The sequence below is a fragment of the Elaeis guineensis genome, chromosome 5 (assembly GCF_000442705.2).
Source record: "Elaeis guineensis isolate ETL-2024a chromosome 5, EG11, whole genome shotgun sequence".
NCBI classification, from domain to species: Eukaryota; Viridiplantae; Streptophyta; class Magnoliopsida; order Arecales; family Arecaceae; genus Elaeis; species Elaeis guineensis.
Window position 1 is genome coordinate 79,854,729 of NC_025997.2, and position 17,611 is coordinate 79,872,339.

The window sequence follows — 17,611 nt, forward strand, 5'->3', positions numbered from 1 at the left end:
TTTGGTCGTGAACAGTTTTAAGGACTAATCGATAAATCCTCTCTTTATCGAACTTAAATAGCCCTAAGGACTTCATCATAACAACGGAGTTCATTAGAAGATGAAGACTTATGATAAAAATACCAAAAATATATTTTATTTATTAACAAATCAATTACAATACTTGGTTGCTCAACCGTCAACAGCTTGACGATTGGCTTTTGGGATATATTTTCTAACAACTTCCACTTGTCCTAAAGCCACTCGACACAGTATCTAATACCATCTTCAACTTGTGATTGTCAAACTCCTTTATCGTCAGGGCTTTAGTGAAGGGGTCGGCCAGGTTCTCCTTTTCGTTGATCTTCTGAAGGTCGAGGTCACCTCGATCCATGATCTCCCAGACCAGGTGGAAGCGGCGCAAGATGTGCTTCGTCCACTGGTGTGCTTTGGGTTCCTTCGCCTGAGCTATGGCACCAGTGCTATCGCAGTAGAGCAGGACCGGACCATCGAGAGAGGGTGCTACTCTGAGCTCGTTGATGAATTTTCTCAGTCATAGCTTTCTTTGCGGCATCTGATGCTGTGATGTACTCCACTTCACAAACAGAGTCTGCAACAGTATGCTGCTTGAAACTCTTCCAGTAGATAGCTCCACCATTCAGAGTGAAGATATAATCCGACATGCTTCTACTGTCATCACAGTCAGATTCAAAGTTGGAGTCTGTGAACCCCACAAGTTTCAGATCTGACTCGCCATAAACCAACCATTAGTCCTTAGTATTTCTCAAATACTTAAGGATGGATTTAACCACTTTCCAATGATTTTCTCCAGGATCAGATTGGTATCTACTCACTACTCCTAGTGAGTATACCACATCTGGTCTTGTACATATTATAGCGTACATGATAGATCCCATGATCGAAGCATATGGGACTCTACTCATACGCTCTCTCTCTCTTCAGGACTTGTCGAACAATCCTTCTTAGAGAGAAAAATTCTATGGCCTATCGGTAGATAGTCCTTCTTGAAATTCTCCATGCTGAACCTCTTCAGCACAGTATCTATGTACGTGGACTGAGATAACCCAAGCATCTTTTTAGATCTATCCCTATAGATCTTCATCCCTAGGATGTGGAATGCTTCACCCAAGTCCTTCATGGAGAACTGCGATGACAACCAAACTTTTATTTCCTATAGTGCAGGGATGTCATTCCCGATTAAGAGAATGTCATCCACGTACAAGACAAAGAATACCACAATTGGACCATTTGCTCATTTATAGATGTAGGGCTCTTCTCCATTTTTAGTGAAGCTATAAGTTTTGATCACCTTATCAAAATACATGTTCCAACTCCGAGAAGCTTGCTTCAATCCATAAATGGATCTCTGAAGCTTGCACACCTTGGACTCATATGTGGATGTAAACCCCTCAGGTTGTATCATATACACCTCTTCGGTCAGCTCTCCATTCAGGAAAGCTGTCTTTACATCCATCTGTCAGATCTCATAATCCAGATGGGCAGCTATTGCAAGTATTATCCGAATGGATTTGAGCATTGCCACAGGAGAAAACGTCTCATCATAGTCAATACCATAATGTTGATGATATCCCTTGGCAACCAGATGGGCTTTATAGGTCTCCACCTTTCCATCTGCGCCCTCTTCCTTTTGAAGACCCATTTACATCCAATGGGTTTAATTCCTTCAAGTGGGTCAACCAATGTCCATACATCGTTGACCTTCATTGACTCCATTTTGGATTTTATGGCTTCAAGCCATTTCTCAGAATCAGATCTCTGCATTGCATCCATATAGGTGATCGGATCCTCATCGTTCTTATCGAGTTCGATGGGATCACCATCCCGAACCAAGAAACCGTAGTATCTGTCTGACTGACGCGGTACTCTACTGGATTGCCTTAATGGTGCAGGTACATTGGGCTCCGAATCTGATCCAATCAAATCCGACTCAGGTTCAGCTATTGGTGTCGGTCCTTCTACCTATTGAACTTCATCAAGTTCAACCTTTGAGGCTTCCTTCACCAAAGAACTCCTTTTCTAAAAAGATTGCCTTAAGGCTGACGAACACCTTTTGTTCATCAGCATGGTAGAAAAAATATTCTTTCATCTCTTTGGGGTACCTAATGAATGTGCATTTGTCAGACCTAGGTCCAAGTTTGTCTGTGACTAATCATTTGACATAGGTCGAGCACCCCCAGACCCTAAGGTGTGAAAGTGCTGGCTTATGCCTTATCCATATCTCATATGGAGTCTCAATTACAGATTTACTTGGAACCCTATTTAACAGATAACAGGCCGATTCGAGTGCATATCCCCAGAAGGATATCGGCAAGCTAGCAAAACCCATCATGGATCGGATCATGTCTAACAGAGTCTGATTCCTCCTTTCAGACACACCATTATGCTGTGGTGTTTTTGGAGGAGTCCATTGGGAGAGAATCCCATTCTCTCTTAGATATGTGAGAAACTCACTAGAAAGGTATTCTCCTCGGTCAGATCGAAGAGTTTTAATACTCTTTTCAGTTTATTTTTCTACTTCACTTCAGAATCGTTTGAACATTTCAAATGAATCTGACTTATGTTTCATCAGATAGATATATCCATATCTGGATAGGTCATCCGTGAAAGTTATGAAGTAGAAATTTCTACCTCTAGCACTTGTGCTCATGGGCCCGCATACATCAGTATGTACTAGGCTCAAGAGCTCAGTAGCTCTCTCACCTTTTTTAGTAAAAGGTAACTTGATCATTTTATCAAGAAGACAGGACTCACAGGTTGGAAGTGATTCACAATCACTGACTTTGAGGATTCCCTCTTGAGTCAACCTGTTTATTCTATTCTTGTTTATATGACCTAGCCTACAGTGCCATAAGTAGATATCTAACACACTATCTAATCTAGGGTGCTTGCCAATAGAATAGACTCTTATCGGGCTTGATCTTTCTGATCTGGCTCTGCACTGATGTCTCAGCCTGAACTTGCACCTTCTTCTCTTTCTTCTTCTTGTTCTTCTTCTCTTTCTTAAAAGGTCGAGAACCAGAAGACGAACCTCCCACTAAGTTCACCGACTCCTTGTGAAGTTGATGATCCTTCTCAAAGTTCTGAAGCAACCCCAATAACCCGTGGTAGTTTACTTCAGGTTTTGTCATTCTATAATAAGTGAGGAATGAGAGATAAGACATGGATAGCGAGTTTAGTATTGCATCTTTCCCAAGCTGCTCATGCAAGGGAAAGCCGAGCTTGCTCAAATATTCCATCAGCTCGATCATATACAATACATGATCAGTGACAGAGGCACCATCCTGTATTTTGATGTTGAAGATGGCACAACTAGTCTTGTGCCTCTTTACATCATCGGGTATGCCAAAGGGATCCTCCAACACTTGAAGCATGTCCTTTGGCTGAGCCGTCTCGAATCTGCAATGGAACTCGTTGCTCATGGCAGCCAGCATGATACAGCACACCATGGTCCGGTCACTGAGCCACTTCTGGTAAGTGTCTCTGACTGTTCCAAGTGCATTGACAGCTGGCTCCTCAGGTGCAGGATTCATTATCACATATAGGATCCATTCATGCTCCAGAGCAATCTTTAACTTTCGGTACCAGCTACCGAAGTTGGGTCCCACCAACTTATCATTGTCCAACAATGATCAGAGCGATAGGGAAGTGGCCATATTTGCACAAAGGAGAACCATAACCTAATTAGTAATTGATTCATTAAACCTAAAGATTTGAATTTTAATCAAAAGGTTTCTTCCACTATTTTATTCGAATTGGTAGCCTCTACCTCCAATTCGAGGAATTATCCTAATTCCTTAGTGGGTACTAGAATCGACTTAGACTGCACACAAGCCCAACTTTGGTTGGCCAACCCATGTACACTAAGGGTAGGTTCATAACCAATTATTTCTTTAAATAATTTCTAGTAACTTTAATTTTGCCCCAGAAATCTAATCAGTAGGCTTTGGCCTCCACTGTAAGGATCCGGTTAGGTCCAACCATTAACATGACCATACTTGGTGCATCTAACCAATGAATGATTAAGCCCAACTTTGGTTGGCTCACCTAACCACCATTAGAGAGACCTTTCCAAGTTGTCATATGATGAGTGATAATTTCATTAGTCAACAATCACCAGGCCTTTGGGTCTGCAATGATTATTGAGTTAATGGACTCATTATCAAACACCTTAATGGGAGGCTATGACTCAGTTATCTCCATAACTTTATCATTTTAAGGACCTAATAATTTTAGAGGATTTAAATGATTTAGAGGATGAGGTCAGATGAACCAGCGTATCATGATCCTCCCACTGGCTTCACCAAGTCAGCTTAAGGGAGACCATTAAAAGGGCTGGTCTAGGAGCACCTAAATCAGTCACACTGATTTACCTAACTGACATGGGTCAGCTCAAATAGTCAAGTGATCCGATCAAAACATAATTTCACCAAGAGGCCAGATAAGTTCGATCAGTGGGAGGGTCGGCCAAAGCTTGCCTTAGACACCATCAGAAATGGCTAGGTAAGCGGGCTCCCAATTAAAAACCATTGGTCTGGTTTATCTTAGACACCAACTGGTTTAATTAGTTTCGATTAGATCAACCTAACAGTTTATACTAGACCTCTTAGCCAAGAATCAAGTCCATTTGGTTCTCGTTAAAGACATGGACTTGACCAACTACAACTATTGTAATTGATCTAGAAAATCTTTGACCTAATCTAAGACAACAATTGATTAGATTTAGTCAATTCTCTAATTAAGTCCATCTTTAATCTAACCATAGGTCTAACCCAATTAATGGACCTAATTCCCACTAACCCATTAACCCAATGTATTATAGTTTGTGTCTTAGGTTCTTCAATTCACAATCCTAGAACCTAATCAAAATAACTTCTTAATTCTTAATTAAGTTTTGGGCTGAGGGTTGGGTTCGGTTTTTCAAAAATAATTTTTATATTTATAAAATAATTATACAATATCATTCTACCAACCATATTGCATGTTTGATTCATAATCAAGATGTAAGTGAAATAAATATGAAACTACTTTAGATCTAATCTAAACAGGTTCTTGTAATTGAAATAATTTCAACTTTAAATAATTTCTTTGCACAAAAATTATTAACAAAGAGATTTTATTTCAGAGTTAAATATTTTTTAAATTTAATAAATTATAAATTTAATCTAAATCATATCTAATAAATTTATAATTAAAAATAGATCTATACAAACTAGGATAACCTTTGCACTGTAAGGGATAAACCTTACAGCAGGACAACCTTGCAGTTCATGATTGATCTAAAATTTTAATTTCAGATTTAATAATCAAATTATAAATTAGATCTAATCTAAGAAATAATTTAAGCATGTATAAATAATCATGTAATGAAGAACCTAGGCTCTGATACCAATTGAAGGAACCGGATCTAGGGTTTCAAGGTTAGATCTTGAAACTTTTTCAAGATCATGCAGCGAAAGACTAAAATAAATTAAAATTTATTTTCTAAAACTAGAGAATCTCTAGATCTAAGATCTTATTACATGATTATTATATAGTATTAAATTAAAAATTAAAATATATAGAGTATGAACTACATGTTGATCATATCAACATGTTTCTATATTACATCTAATGTATGTATTAAACAATAGATCAAATCTATTACCTTGTAAGTTAGACATTCTAACCTTGCTGATCCAGGCTTGAGGATGATGTTGCAAGCTGCACATGCATTCAACCTTTAGGAGTCGTCCACACGAGCCCACGAATCTCGATCAGAAGTCCTGCTTCAGGAAATCAGCACAGTATGCTAGTACTGCGCTGATCTTTCTTTGATGGTTGATCAGGTACCTCTTTTTTCTTGATTTGGGCTCTTCCAAAGATAAGAAGTAGGAGGAGGAGTTTCAGATCTGAGATGCTCTTAGAAAACTCAAGATGGAGGAAGGAAAGAGATGAAAACAAACAACCCTAGAAGAAGACCCTCTTCTTCTTCTCGTTTCTCTCTCTAAACACCCTATCTTGTGTCTATTATATCTCCACGACCCAAAGGTCTTTCTCTCCAATTTTCAGATAGCCCAAAGGTAACTCAAATATCTATGTTCTACAAAACTTTTTTGAAGAAACTTATTTTATAGAGAGAGATATGATAGAGTCCTTGTCTAGGTCAAATACCTAGTCAATGCTTATCCAAACATGGCAAGGGGCGCCCAACTCTTGAGCACCTCCTCCTTATTTTCATACATGGACCATCAGAAAAGGGTGCACAATGTGTACCCTAAAAGTCATGAAAATTTTAAAAAAAAATTGGATAAATTTGGTGCAAAATTGAAAGAATTTTGGATTTCTAAAACTCTATCTCATAGAATTCGAAATCCAAACTTATTCCTCTTTGATTTGATCCAAACCACCTTCCATGTAAGAAAGAAGAGAGAAAACCTTTTGTGGATGTAGGAGAGACCTGGGAGAGGGCTTTTGTCACACAAAATAAGAGGGAATTGGCATGGAATAAGAGAGAGGGCATGGGGGGAGGCTTATGTGGCGCAAGGTGGAATCCTAGTCTTACTAGGATTCTATCTTATGACTTGTTTTAATTTGGTTTCTCAAACCAAATCAAACCAAAATTAGATCAACCTAATTAAAATAGGTTTTAACTCAATTAAAAATCTAATTTAATCAGATTAAATTAGATTTAAATCTAATTTAATTTTTTAATCAAATTAGAAATTAGGTTGACCCAATCCTAATTGAACTAGGACTAGTTTTTTCTTGCAATTGGCTTATCCAATAAACCAATTGGACTTGATCCAATCAAGTCTAAATCAAATCTAATTAAATCATATTTAATTAGACATAATCTAAATCTATTGGTTTAATCAAATTAAGCCAATTAGCAATCAAATTGCTAATCGATCCTCCTGTAACACTTGCATTGGGTTAAATGTCAATCGTATTGATCATTTAACCCTAGAACGATTCTTAATCGTTGATCAACCATTCGATCAGATCATGAACTCTAATGTGTGTGACCTCATAAGTTCGAACCTAAGTCGGTAGCACAGGAATAAATTTTTGTACCAATCGAAGTGACTATCTAGCAATGGTACCCGACGACCGGATAGGTTGAATGTGTAGAACAACATCCTTAGAACCCATGCGGATATAGTTTTCATATAATTCATCCCCTTGACCTAAAATGATCATAGGACATCTCAGAGTTCAACTGTCAACTCTGATCAGGTTGTCCACATTGTATTTCAAAATGTCAAATCTATCTAATGGATTATCTTGGTCAAGGTTTTGCTAAATTGAAATACAGCGACTCATTCTTCTCCACTCTTGGAGTGGTCAAACCTATCTCGATCACACTCTGACTTCGCAAGTACTTGACTGTGCCCAAAAGTCTTCCATCCCTGAATTAAAAATTCAGTTAGTCTAGTACCAAAGCACAGTGAGATGCTTGCAAGTCACTGAGGTGATCTCAGGTCTAAGGGACACTTATACCTATATCCCATCAGAGACATTCTCGACAGCAGAATACTTTGGAGTTGATCACGTTCAATGATGATGTACCTTTACATCTCACCTGTATGTCATACCAGTGTCTCCACACTTCTTGGTTATGAGGACAACCAACCCATATGGCCTACAGTGACCTATGCTCGATAGAAGTTGTCATCCTTATTAACAGCTTATCATTGGATCGTGAACAATTTTAAGGACTAATCAATAAATCCTCTCTTTATCGAACTTAAATAGCCCTAAGGACTTCATCATAACAATGGAGTTCATTAGAAGATGAAGACTTATGATGAAAATACCAAAAATATATTTTATTTATTAACAAATTAATTACAATACTTGGTTGCTCAACCGTCAACAGCTTGACGATTGGCTTTTGGGACACATTTCCCAACAGCAGCATCCTCGAGGGTGGCGAAGAGGGCAAGGGCAGAAGAGACCAGCTCGGTTGCGCCTGCCCAGGCGGCCATTGCCATCGACTCTCCCTCCGACGTCGAGCTCGCAGTCCCCCGAGCCTCCTCAAGGAGCCCCCTGACCGAGGTTCCTGCTCCAGAGGCCTGGCCCGAGGAGGCACCGGGGGCCGAACGGAGAAGGAGAAAGAAGACATTGGCCCGCAAGAGCCGTAGCATCTGGGCTACCATCGAGGAGGTCGATGGCTTCGAAGAAGATCCGGGAGAAAATTTCTTCAACAATAGGGATCTAATAAAGAGATTGGTCGACGGGTGCATCCTGCCCGAGGTCATCCATAGGACCGTTCACGCCGATCCTGAGCAGCGGATCTGGGACTCTCTGGGGTCCTTTCTCGAGGTAGGTCAATTTATTCCTTTTTTCTTCTCGCCTCTTTGCTTAGCTTAATCCTCAGCTTTTATATTGACTCTCTGGCCGCTCTTGTAGATTGGACACCAGCTCATCGCCAACATCGAGGCGATGAACAATGCTAGGAAGGAGGCCACCCAGACGGAGGAAGGTCGCCTAGCCGAGGCTGCCCGCCTCAAGGAGAAGATCACCAAAGTTGTGAGTCTCTAAAAGGCAATGCAGAAGGAAGGGCAGACCTCGGCAGACTTGAGGGCCACCTTGGAGGAGGAAAGAAAGAAAGCAGAGGTCAAGGTCTCCGAGTTGAAGGCACAGATCCCGACCCTGATCTCAGAGGCAATGGTCCAGGCAGTGGAGGAGTTTAAAACCTCCTCCGAGATGAGGGATCTGAAGGTCGAGTTCGGCTAGACTGCCTTCATCAAGGGCTTTGAGCTCTACCAAGAGAAGGTGGTCAGGAAGTTTCCCGAGCTGGACCTCGGCTTCCTGGATGAGGCGTCCAATGACGAAGCCAGGCCTTCTGAAGCTACTGCCGGTCTTCCTCCAGTCGAGACTTCCTCGACTATCGTGACTGCCACGATCGACCTTCCGGGGGTGTCGAGCTCCCCCACTTTTGCCCCAGAGGTCCGAAACCTCTAATTTTGTATTCTCTCTTTTTTTTTGTTGCAACTTTTCCTCGTTCTCTTGTACTTAAGAACTATTTAATCAATGAAATCAGACTCTTCTTTACAGAGGGCTCCTCTTTTTTACTCTGCATTCTTTTTCTTTTCTTTTGTTTTTTGGTACTGATTTGTGTTGTGGTGCTCTTGTCTTCCAACGACAGTGCCCCGTCGAAGCTCTTCCCCTACCACAGGGGATTCCTCTGAAGTCGATGGTCCAGGACCTCAGAAGGAAAGTTCGTCACCTGATGAAGAGATCAAAGAAGCTGGATGACGAACTTCACCGGCTGAGGAAGAGCCATTCGGAAGTCACTACAGAGGCTGCTCGCTTTCGAGACCTCCACAAAAAGGGCTTTATGGACTACACCCGGAGGAAGACTGACTTCATGAAGGAGCTTGAGGAACTCCGAAAATATGCCAGCGACCGATCTTGGACTCAAGCTTCCAAGATCAGCTCCCTTGAGGTCGAGCTGGCAGTTGCACGGGAGAAGATCGGCCAGTTGGAAGGGAGCTCATCCTGGCTCACAACTCAAGCCGGCCATGACCGAGACTGGTCGAAGAAATTCTCCGACCTTCAGAAGTAGCTGCAGGATGTCGAGGTGAACTACAATGCCTACCGAGTCGGCTGGTACGGACAAGTAGATGACTACCGAAGGAAGCTCAAGACGGCGACCGATGAGGTTGCCCCCCTTCAGAGGTAGTTGTCTGAGAGAGTCCAGGTTGTCTCTGCACAAGGCTCTGATGAGCTCTGCTCCTTGAGGGGGACCATGGAAGAACTATCCGTGGCCCTTGGGCAGGAGAAGATGGAACTGCAGCGACTGAAGATTCAGCTGGCTTACGAGCAGTAGACGGTCAAAGATGCCGAGGTGGAGTCCGAAGTTCTGAGGAAGAGACTTCGGGAGTCAGAGGGTGAGAGTCGGCGGTTCCACCAAATGTATCGGGAGATGCTGTTAAGAAAGAAAGAACAAGAAGAAGAAGTCAAAAACTTAAAGCAATCCTCGATGATGGCTGGAACCGAGAGTTCGAAGTTTGAAGAAGTTGAGCTTCCTTAGAGCTTCTTTACCTTTTATTCTATGTTTTTTTTCCTTTTCTTGTCGTTTTTCTTTTTTGGCCTTCAAAAGCTTTGTAGTGTACACTTCACTAATGAAATGAAAAGAAAATTTTCTATTACCTTGTTTATTTTTGCTTTGAGTTGTTGTTTACCGAACTTCTTTCATCTTTTGTCTTGTTCGATGTCGACATTGTTTGAAGGTTCCTGATCGTCGCCGTGTTGATTTGTCGAAGGTCTTTTCGAGGTCACTCGAGTTTGACACTTCCTCCCGATGCTCGATCTTGGGGCCCCGAACTTCTCGTTACTTTGAGGAAGTCGATTTTCTCCTGCCAGTGCTGGGTTTCCTCTTAGAGACTGAGGGTTTTTGACAAGAATCTCTTTCCTCATTGAGATGAGGTTCCTTGTGTCTTTGACGTAGTTTATTTTTCCCTTATCACTGGCTTGGCTCGTCACTTTCCCTTTTTCTCTCCCTCCTTTTTCTTTGTGTTCGAGTGAGGGTTTTCCTTCTGCTCTTAACGGGGTTGTAGAGGTGTAGGGGAGCCATTGAGGAGGCTTCCCCCCTCATCCGATCTTGAACGACCAGGTCTTCATTTGTGTCAGGATGAGGTTCTCCTCCTGTTCCTGACATGGTTAATTTCAACTCATGTTAGGAAGATGTTCTCCTCCTGTTCCTAACAGGGCTGTGAGGGCACGTAAGGGCTATTGCAAGGGCCTCTCCCCCCATCCAGTCTCTAAATAATCAGGCCTTCGACTTTGCTCATGTTAGAATGAGGTTCTCCTCATGTTCCTAACATGACTGTGGGGGCACATAAGGACCGTTGCAAGGGCCTCTCCCCCCATCCGATCTTTAAATAACCAGGCTTTCGACTTTGCTTATGTTAGAATGAGGTTCTCCTCCTATTCCTAACATGGCTGTGGGGGCACATAAGTACCGTTGCAAGGGCCTCTCCCCCTATCCGGTCTTTAAATAATCAGGCCTTCGATGTTGCTCATGTTAGGATGAGGTTCTCCTCCTGTTCCTAACATGGCCGTGGGGGCACATAAGGGCCGTTGCAAGGGCCTCTCCTCCCATCCGATCTTTAAATAACCTCATGTTAGGATGAAGTTCTCCTCCTGTTCCTAACATGACTGTGGGGGCACATAAGAGCGGTTATGAGGGCCTCTCCCCCCATCCGATCTCTAAATAATCGAGCCTTCGACGTTGCTCATGCTAGGATGAGGTTCTCCTCTTGTTCCTAACATGCTTAGTTTCGATTGTCGGAAAGAGCTACTCCCTGTCATTATGAGCTCATGCCAAAAGAAAAGATATGCAAATATGAAAGAAACTTTTATTTAAGGCAAAGTTATTGGTAATACATTCGTAGATTTTTCGAATCCCATAGTTGCGGAAGGTCTTCTCCCTGTCGGGGTCCTCCAGAGATGGAGTTGATGATCCCAATTGGAGGCCGATCATCAGGCTGCTCCTCCCTCGTTGATGGCTCCGGTTGTGGTAGGGCCCTCACTGATCTTCCCTACCTTCAAGCCGACGTCGAATGAATCTGTCAAGCCGACCTCGTCTGATGAGCTCCTCGATCTCGTCTCGGAGCTGAATGTACTCCTTCATATCGTGGCCGTGGTCACAATGATAGAGGCAGAACTTGTTAGGGTTGTACTTCTCGGGGTGTGTGCGCATCCTTTCTGACCTTGGCAGCTGCTCCTTGACCTCCATCAGCACTTGGGTTTTCGATGCATTGAGAGGGACGTAGCTGTGGAATCTTCCTGGGGGAGAGCCCTGCCGAACTCTACGGTCTGGGCTTCTCTGCCTATGAGCCCGGGGAGGAGTCTGGGCACGCTTGTGTCCGGAGGGAGTTCGAGAATGTGGCCGAGCTTCACTCGACCCTTTTTCAACTGTGAGTTTATTGGAGTCGCCCGCTTGCCGCTCCTTCGCGGCCTCCTCATCCTTCAGCTTGAAGGCTTCCTCTACTCGGGCATATCTTTCGGTTCGAGCCAGCAGATCAGCGAAGTCTCTGGGATACTTCTTTTTCAGAGAGAACAGAAGATCATTCTTTTGAAGACCGCTCTTTAGGGTGGCCATTGCAACCGATTGGTCCAGGTTTCGGACCTCCAACATGGCGGCGTTAAAATTGTTGACGTAAGTTCGGATGGATTCTCCCTCCTTTTGCTTGATATTGATGAGGGACTCTGAACCTCTCCAGGGATGTTGGCCACTGACGAAATGAGCAACGAATTGGTGGCTCATCTGATCAAAGGAGAAGATAGTACCTGGCTTTAGTGTCGAGTACCAATTTCTTGCTGCTCCCTTCAAGGTAGACGGGAAAGCTCGGCACAGGATGGCATCTGGTGCGCCATGGAGTAGCATCATTGTCCGGAAGGCCTCCAGGTGGTCAACCAGATCCGAGGTCCCGTCGTAGCTCTCGAATTGGGGGAGCTTGAAGTTTGACGGGATTGATTCCTGCATGATCATTTGAGAGAAAGGAGGGTCAGTGCAGATGTCCTCACCGTAAGCAGTGGGAGCATGGCGGAGCTCTTCGATCCATCAGTTCATCTCCCAGAATCTTTGGTCCAGGAGGTTCTCTCGACTGCGAGTCTCGAGGTTCCTCTGGTGGAACGGAGGTAGGGACTCTCCGAGGGTGGAATCATGATCGGACAGTGGGCTCTCCGCCTTCTGCTTTCCCTTTCCGGGGAAGATAGGGCGACTGGCCCAAGTGGTCCGCCTGATCGTCAAATTTTGGAACTCCGATGATGCTCTTTCCAGCCGCACTGATGCCTGCGGTTGCTGCGGCTGCTGCTGCATGGCCTGCACTGCTTCGGTGAGGCCCCTGACCTACTGAACCAGCAAGTCGAATTGCTCCATACCGATTGCCATTGCCAGAGGAGGAAGAGCCTGAGAAACTGGAGACGAGGTCAGAGCTTGTGGGGCTCGCTGAGATCTAGCCGTGGAGGCCGTGGATCGCCTGGTGGATACCTTTCGGGGAGGCATCAGGTGGAGATCTGACAGGAGAAGAAGGAGAAAATGTCAAAGAAGATAACCGAAGACAGTCCCGTTGAGTACTCCATTAAGAACAAGGATACTGCGAAGACACAGGATCCTTCCTCTAGCGCCAATTCTGTTGGTGCAGAATTCCACTGACGTCGGAGAAGCTGGAGTCGAGAGGATCGCATCCACCATCGGGACCTACACGGAAAGTCTAAACCGAAGTTGGGGGTGCTCCGGCAAGACCCTCCGACGCTCAAGTCAGTACTCTGTCTCAACAGAAATGGAGTACTCAAATGGGATTTTAGCAGAGTTTCGAGATAGAGTTTAGAGCTTAGAGAAGAACGTATCTGGGGGTCCCTTTTTATAGACAGAGAGCATAACTGATTGACAGCAACGTTTGTAACTGCCTGGTAGTGGGCCATTCGGGGCCATGCGGAGTTTGTTACGAAGAGTAGTGGCATCAGGGGGCCGTTCAGGGCCACGTGGAGTTTGTTATGGAGAGTGGAGTGGTGTCCGTTGTCGCAATTTGCCAGAGAGTGGTGGAGCCACGTGGAATCTGTTACAAAGAGTGGAGTAGGGTAGTGGCCATTGTCGTGACTTACCAGAGAGTTCAGGCCTGACGGCTGAAGCTCGACTGGGATATCTGATGGGATGGAATGGCTCTCTGTCTCAGCAATCCAGGAGAAGCTTGGATGTTTTTGAGGTTGTAGACGAGTCTACTGTTCTCGGATGCCTTGGGCACTGATTCTACAGGCGAAAGTCATCTGCTGTAGAAGCTCAGATGGAGACTTTCTGTTGGTGAAGTTCGGTAAAAGTCCAATTGCCAGAGAAGTCCGTCTGGGATTTGCCTGATGTGAAAGCTCATCTGAAGATTGTCCACCGAAGAGGTCCAGTTTCATGAGGAATCCGGCAAGGGGTCATCTGACAGTGGAGTTTGGATGGCGTTGTGGAGGTTTGTCCGCTGGAGGAGTCTTGAGGACACTGTGGAAGGTCGAACGTTGGAGGAGTCCGAAATTCAATTCTGCTGTATTCCAGCTTTTGTAGGAGTCTGAAAGGAGTCCGCTTATTGTAGAAGCTCGGACGAAGATCGATTGTCGTGGAAACTCGGATGGAGACTTCTTATTGTAGAAGTCCCACTGCTGGAGAAGCTCAGATGGAGACATCTTATTGCAGAAGTCCCACTGCTGGAGAAGCTCGGTCATTGACGAAGTCCGAAAGAAGTTCGGAGCAAAGATCCGACTGGTGGAGCCTATCCGTTGTAGGAGTTCGTCTATGATCCATCCATTGTAGAAGTTCGGATGGAGTCTGACTCTTGTAGGAGCTCGGATGAAGTCTGCTTGCAATAGAAGTTTGGGGCAGAGATCCAGTTCTTGTAGGAGCTCGGATGAAATTCGAAAGGCGATCGACCGCCGTAGAAACTCGGATGGAGTCTAGCTACTGTAGAAGTCCTGCTATTGGAGAAGTTCGGACATTGACGAAGTTCGAAAGAAGTTTGAAGTAAAGTCGTTCGTGGCCGGAAGAAGTCTAGAAGAGATTCGGAGAATGGTCGATCACTATAGAAAACCAGCTGATAGTGAAGCTCAGAAATCATTTGGAGCAGTCTGGTATATGAGTGGAGGAGCTCATTATCGGAGAAGTCCGGATGGTATTATGGAAGCTCGGATGGTTGAGGGAGTTCAGAAAGATGCCACACAAGATCGGAAGCCGGAAGAGCGCTGGAAGGGTCGGCTTTTTACAAACTTCGGCTGGGGGTATTTCATACCCAATAGCACTTAAAGAAGGGAATTAAAAACAAGAAAGAGGTTTTGAAAAAGATTGTTCAAGCATTCATTTCAGCCCTAACAAAAGAGTCCTCTTGAAGTTAAAGAAGCTTTTATTTCAAGTTCACCAACCTCTCAAGAGCTCACTCAAGTCTTCAACCACCTTGAGAAAAATCAGAAGAGCTTGCTTCTTATTATGTAAAGTATATTTAAAGCTTTATTCACTCATTAAAGGAGTTACATCTGTATTTCTATGCAATTAACTATCATACTCCTTTTGAGTTGTTATTTTTGTTTTGGAAGGGTTTCAAAATGTGAAAAGGTTGATCTGAACCTTGAATCGGATTGTATTAGATTGGCTTGTACCCAGAAAATAAGTGTTCTAGCTTGGAATAGCTAGAGTCGGAGGTTTCGATGTTATATTTAGGTTGAATATAGTTTAGTGGATTTGAATTCCCAAGTAGGAGCTTGGGGAGTGGATGTAGGTGCAAGGTTGGCACCGAACCACTATAAATCTTCTTGTTTGTGTTGTATTTACTTGCTCTCCTTTTAAATTTTTTTATCCTCTTACATTCTTGCATCCAACTTCTACACCTTGCATAAATTACACTCTCCATACTTATCTTGCTCATTGTTAAATATTCTTCATAGTTGTAAGTTAAGTTTAAATTTTTTAAAAATTCAATTCACCCCCCCCCTCTTGGGTTGCATAGCTGGGCAACACAAATAAAATTTTAGATTTATGTATGCATCTATATTTCACATAATTATGAACTAGAAACTGTTCTAGAATAAAATTCAAATCTATGCATGTTTTGACATATCAACCATATATTCTAAAATTAAATCTAAAATAAATTTTAGATTCAAAATATTTATCTATACATCTCATGTATCAAGAAAAAATTAAAATTTAAAACTCTTTTCAAAACATGTATGTCAGTTTCATGCATATGAAACCCAAAGCTTTGATACCACTGTTGGATTTTCTATGTTAGGGCATGATGTATGTTTCAATTTTTTTTTTAAATATAGTAGTGGAAGAGAAGATTAAAACTCTTTTTGATCTATATCATACATGCATAAAATATAAACCACAAGGATCTACTTCATATGCTGAAATTGAATATATACTGAAATTTAACATGTGATCAAATCACATAACTGTTTCGTAATTTCTTTCTTCAAATCTAAATTTGAAAGAGAAGAGAATCTTTCTTAGATATATAAGTACCCAGTCTCTATGCATATCCACTCAAGATTAGTCTGGAATAGCCCTCTTAAAATTGATTTTTTTTTTCCAAAAGAAATCAGCTTGCGAATCTGAATGAAGCCTGGATTGCGATCAACTCTTTGATCTTTTTCTTGATCTTCTTCTTCTCTTCTTCTCTTGCTTTTCTTCCCTTGATTATGGTACTACCTTGGACTAGAAACCAGCACATAAGAGGATGCCCAACAGCCTTTGGACGTGGAGGAAGAAGAGATGCCCAACACTTGGGCATTGATGCTCCAAGGGAGAAGAGAGGGAGAGGAGAAGAGAGGGGGCGTGGGGCTCTCTAAGAGGGGGTGTGGGCCGCTGGTTGAAGTTCCTAGAGATCTTAGGGGAGGTTCCTATAAATAGGCATAAGGTTTGAATCCTATTCAAAATCAAACAAGTACTTATTATAAGTCTTATTTGCATTAGGTTTTCTTATAAGTTAAGTTATTTAACTTCCTTTAGGAAACCTATTAGGCACCAACAATTGGAGCCCTTGCACTCACAAAATCACACCCCCTTTTGCACCTAAGGGATGCCCCATAAAGGATCCACACACCCTCTAATAGGTGGAGATGCCCAACTTGATCAAATCAAGTGACATCCAATCAAAACTATCAAAAAAATTAATTAAGGACTTGCACCTTTAATTTATTTGATCCAAAATCTTAGGCACCTAATAATTAGAGCTTAATGAATCTAATTCATTTAGATTATTAACAGATAATTAATTTTAAATTAATTTTATCAAATAAAAAATTCAAACGTAAAAAAAAAATTGGGTTCAACTATGTGCTAGCAAGGTTACCCTAAACCAAATAAGATTTTTCTAATTCTAATTGAGATTTCATAAGTCCAATTACTTTTTAGATCTAATCTCTTTGTTGTATGACCCTATAGGTTCAATTCTATCTGGTAATGAGATATACAATGATCTCTATCATAGTATCATTGAAACTCTTTTCAATGGATCGGAATAATTTTACTCTAACTCATTAAGGATTGTCGATCCTGAATAATGCTAGTGAGCTCTCACAATCCACCAGTGATACCTAGCAGTATGTAGTGGCAATCTAGTAAAATCAAAAATGAATCTCAAGATATAGTTAACGTATGATTCAATCTTTTTATTATGAGTCTTGATTAGATGACAGATCATGGATAAATCGTCAAACTTCATCATCAGTCATATGATAGATTCGACTAGCTCAAGTCTAATTGTGATCTTTATGAAAAATTTTTTCCATCAATCACACTATTGTGGCTATAGACTCTCAAACTTATCCTCTAAAATTCTATAAAACTACTCTCTATTAAGATCGATAGATTCCATATTGATATGCGTGCTAGTCCTACAGTGGATTAACTATAACCAATATCTACTATAAGGGCTTATTGAGATTGTATTTATGTGTCAGTCAAACTCCAGCAGTCTCACTGCGAGTAGTCATACTATCTTAGGTCAAAAGATCATTCACACAACTACAGCATCGAGACAATCACTGACGATCTAGTACAAATTCATGTGATCTCTCATATGATCATACTCACTACTAGTTGTTCTCTAACAACTACCCACAC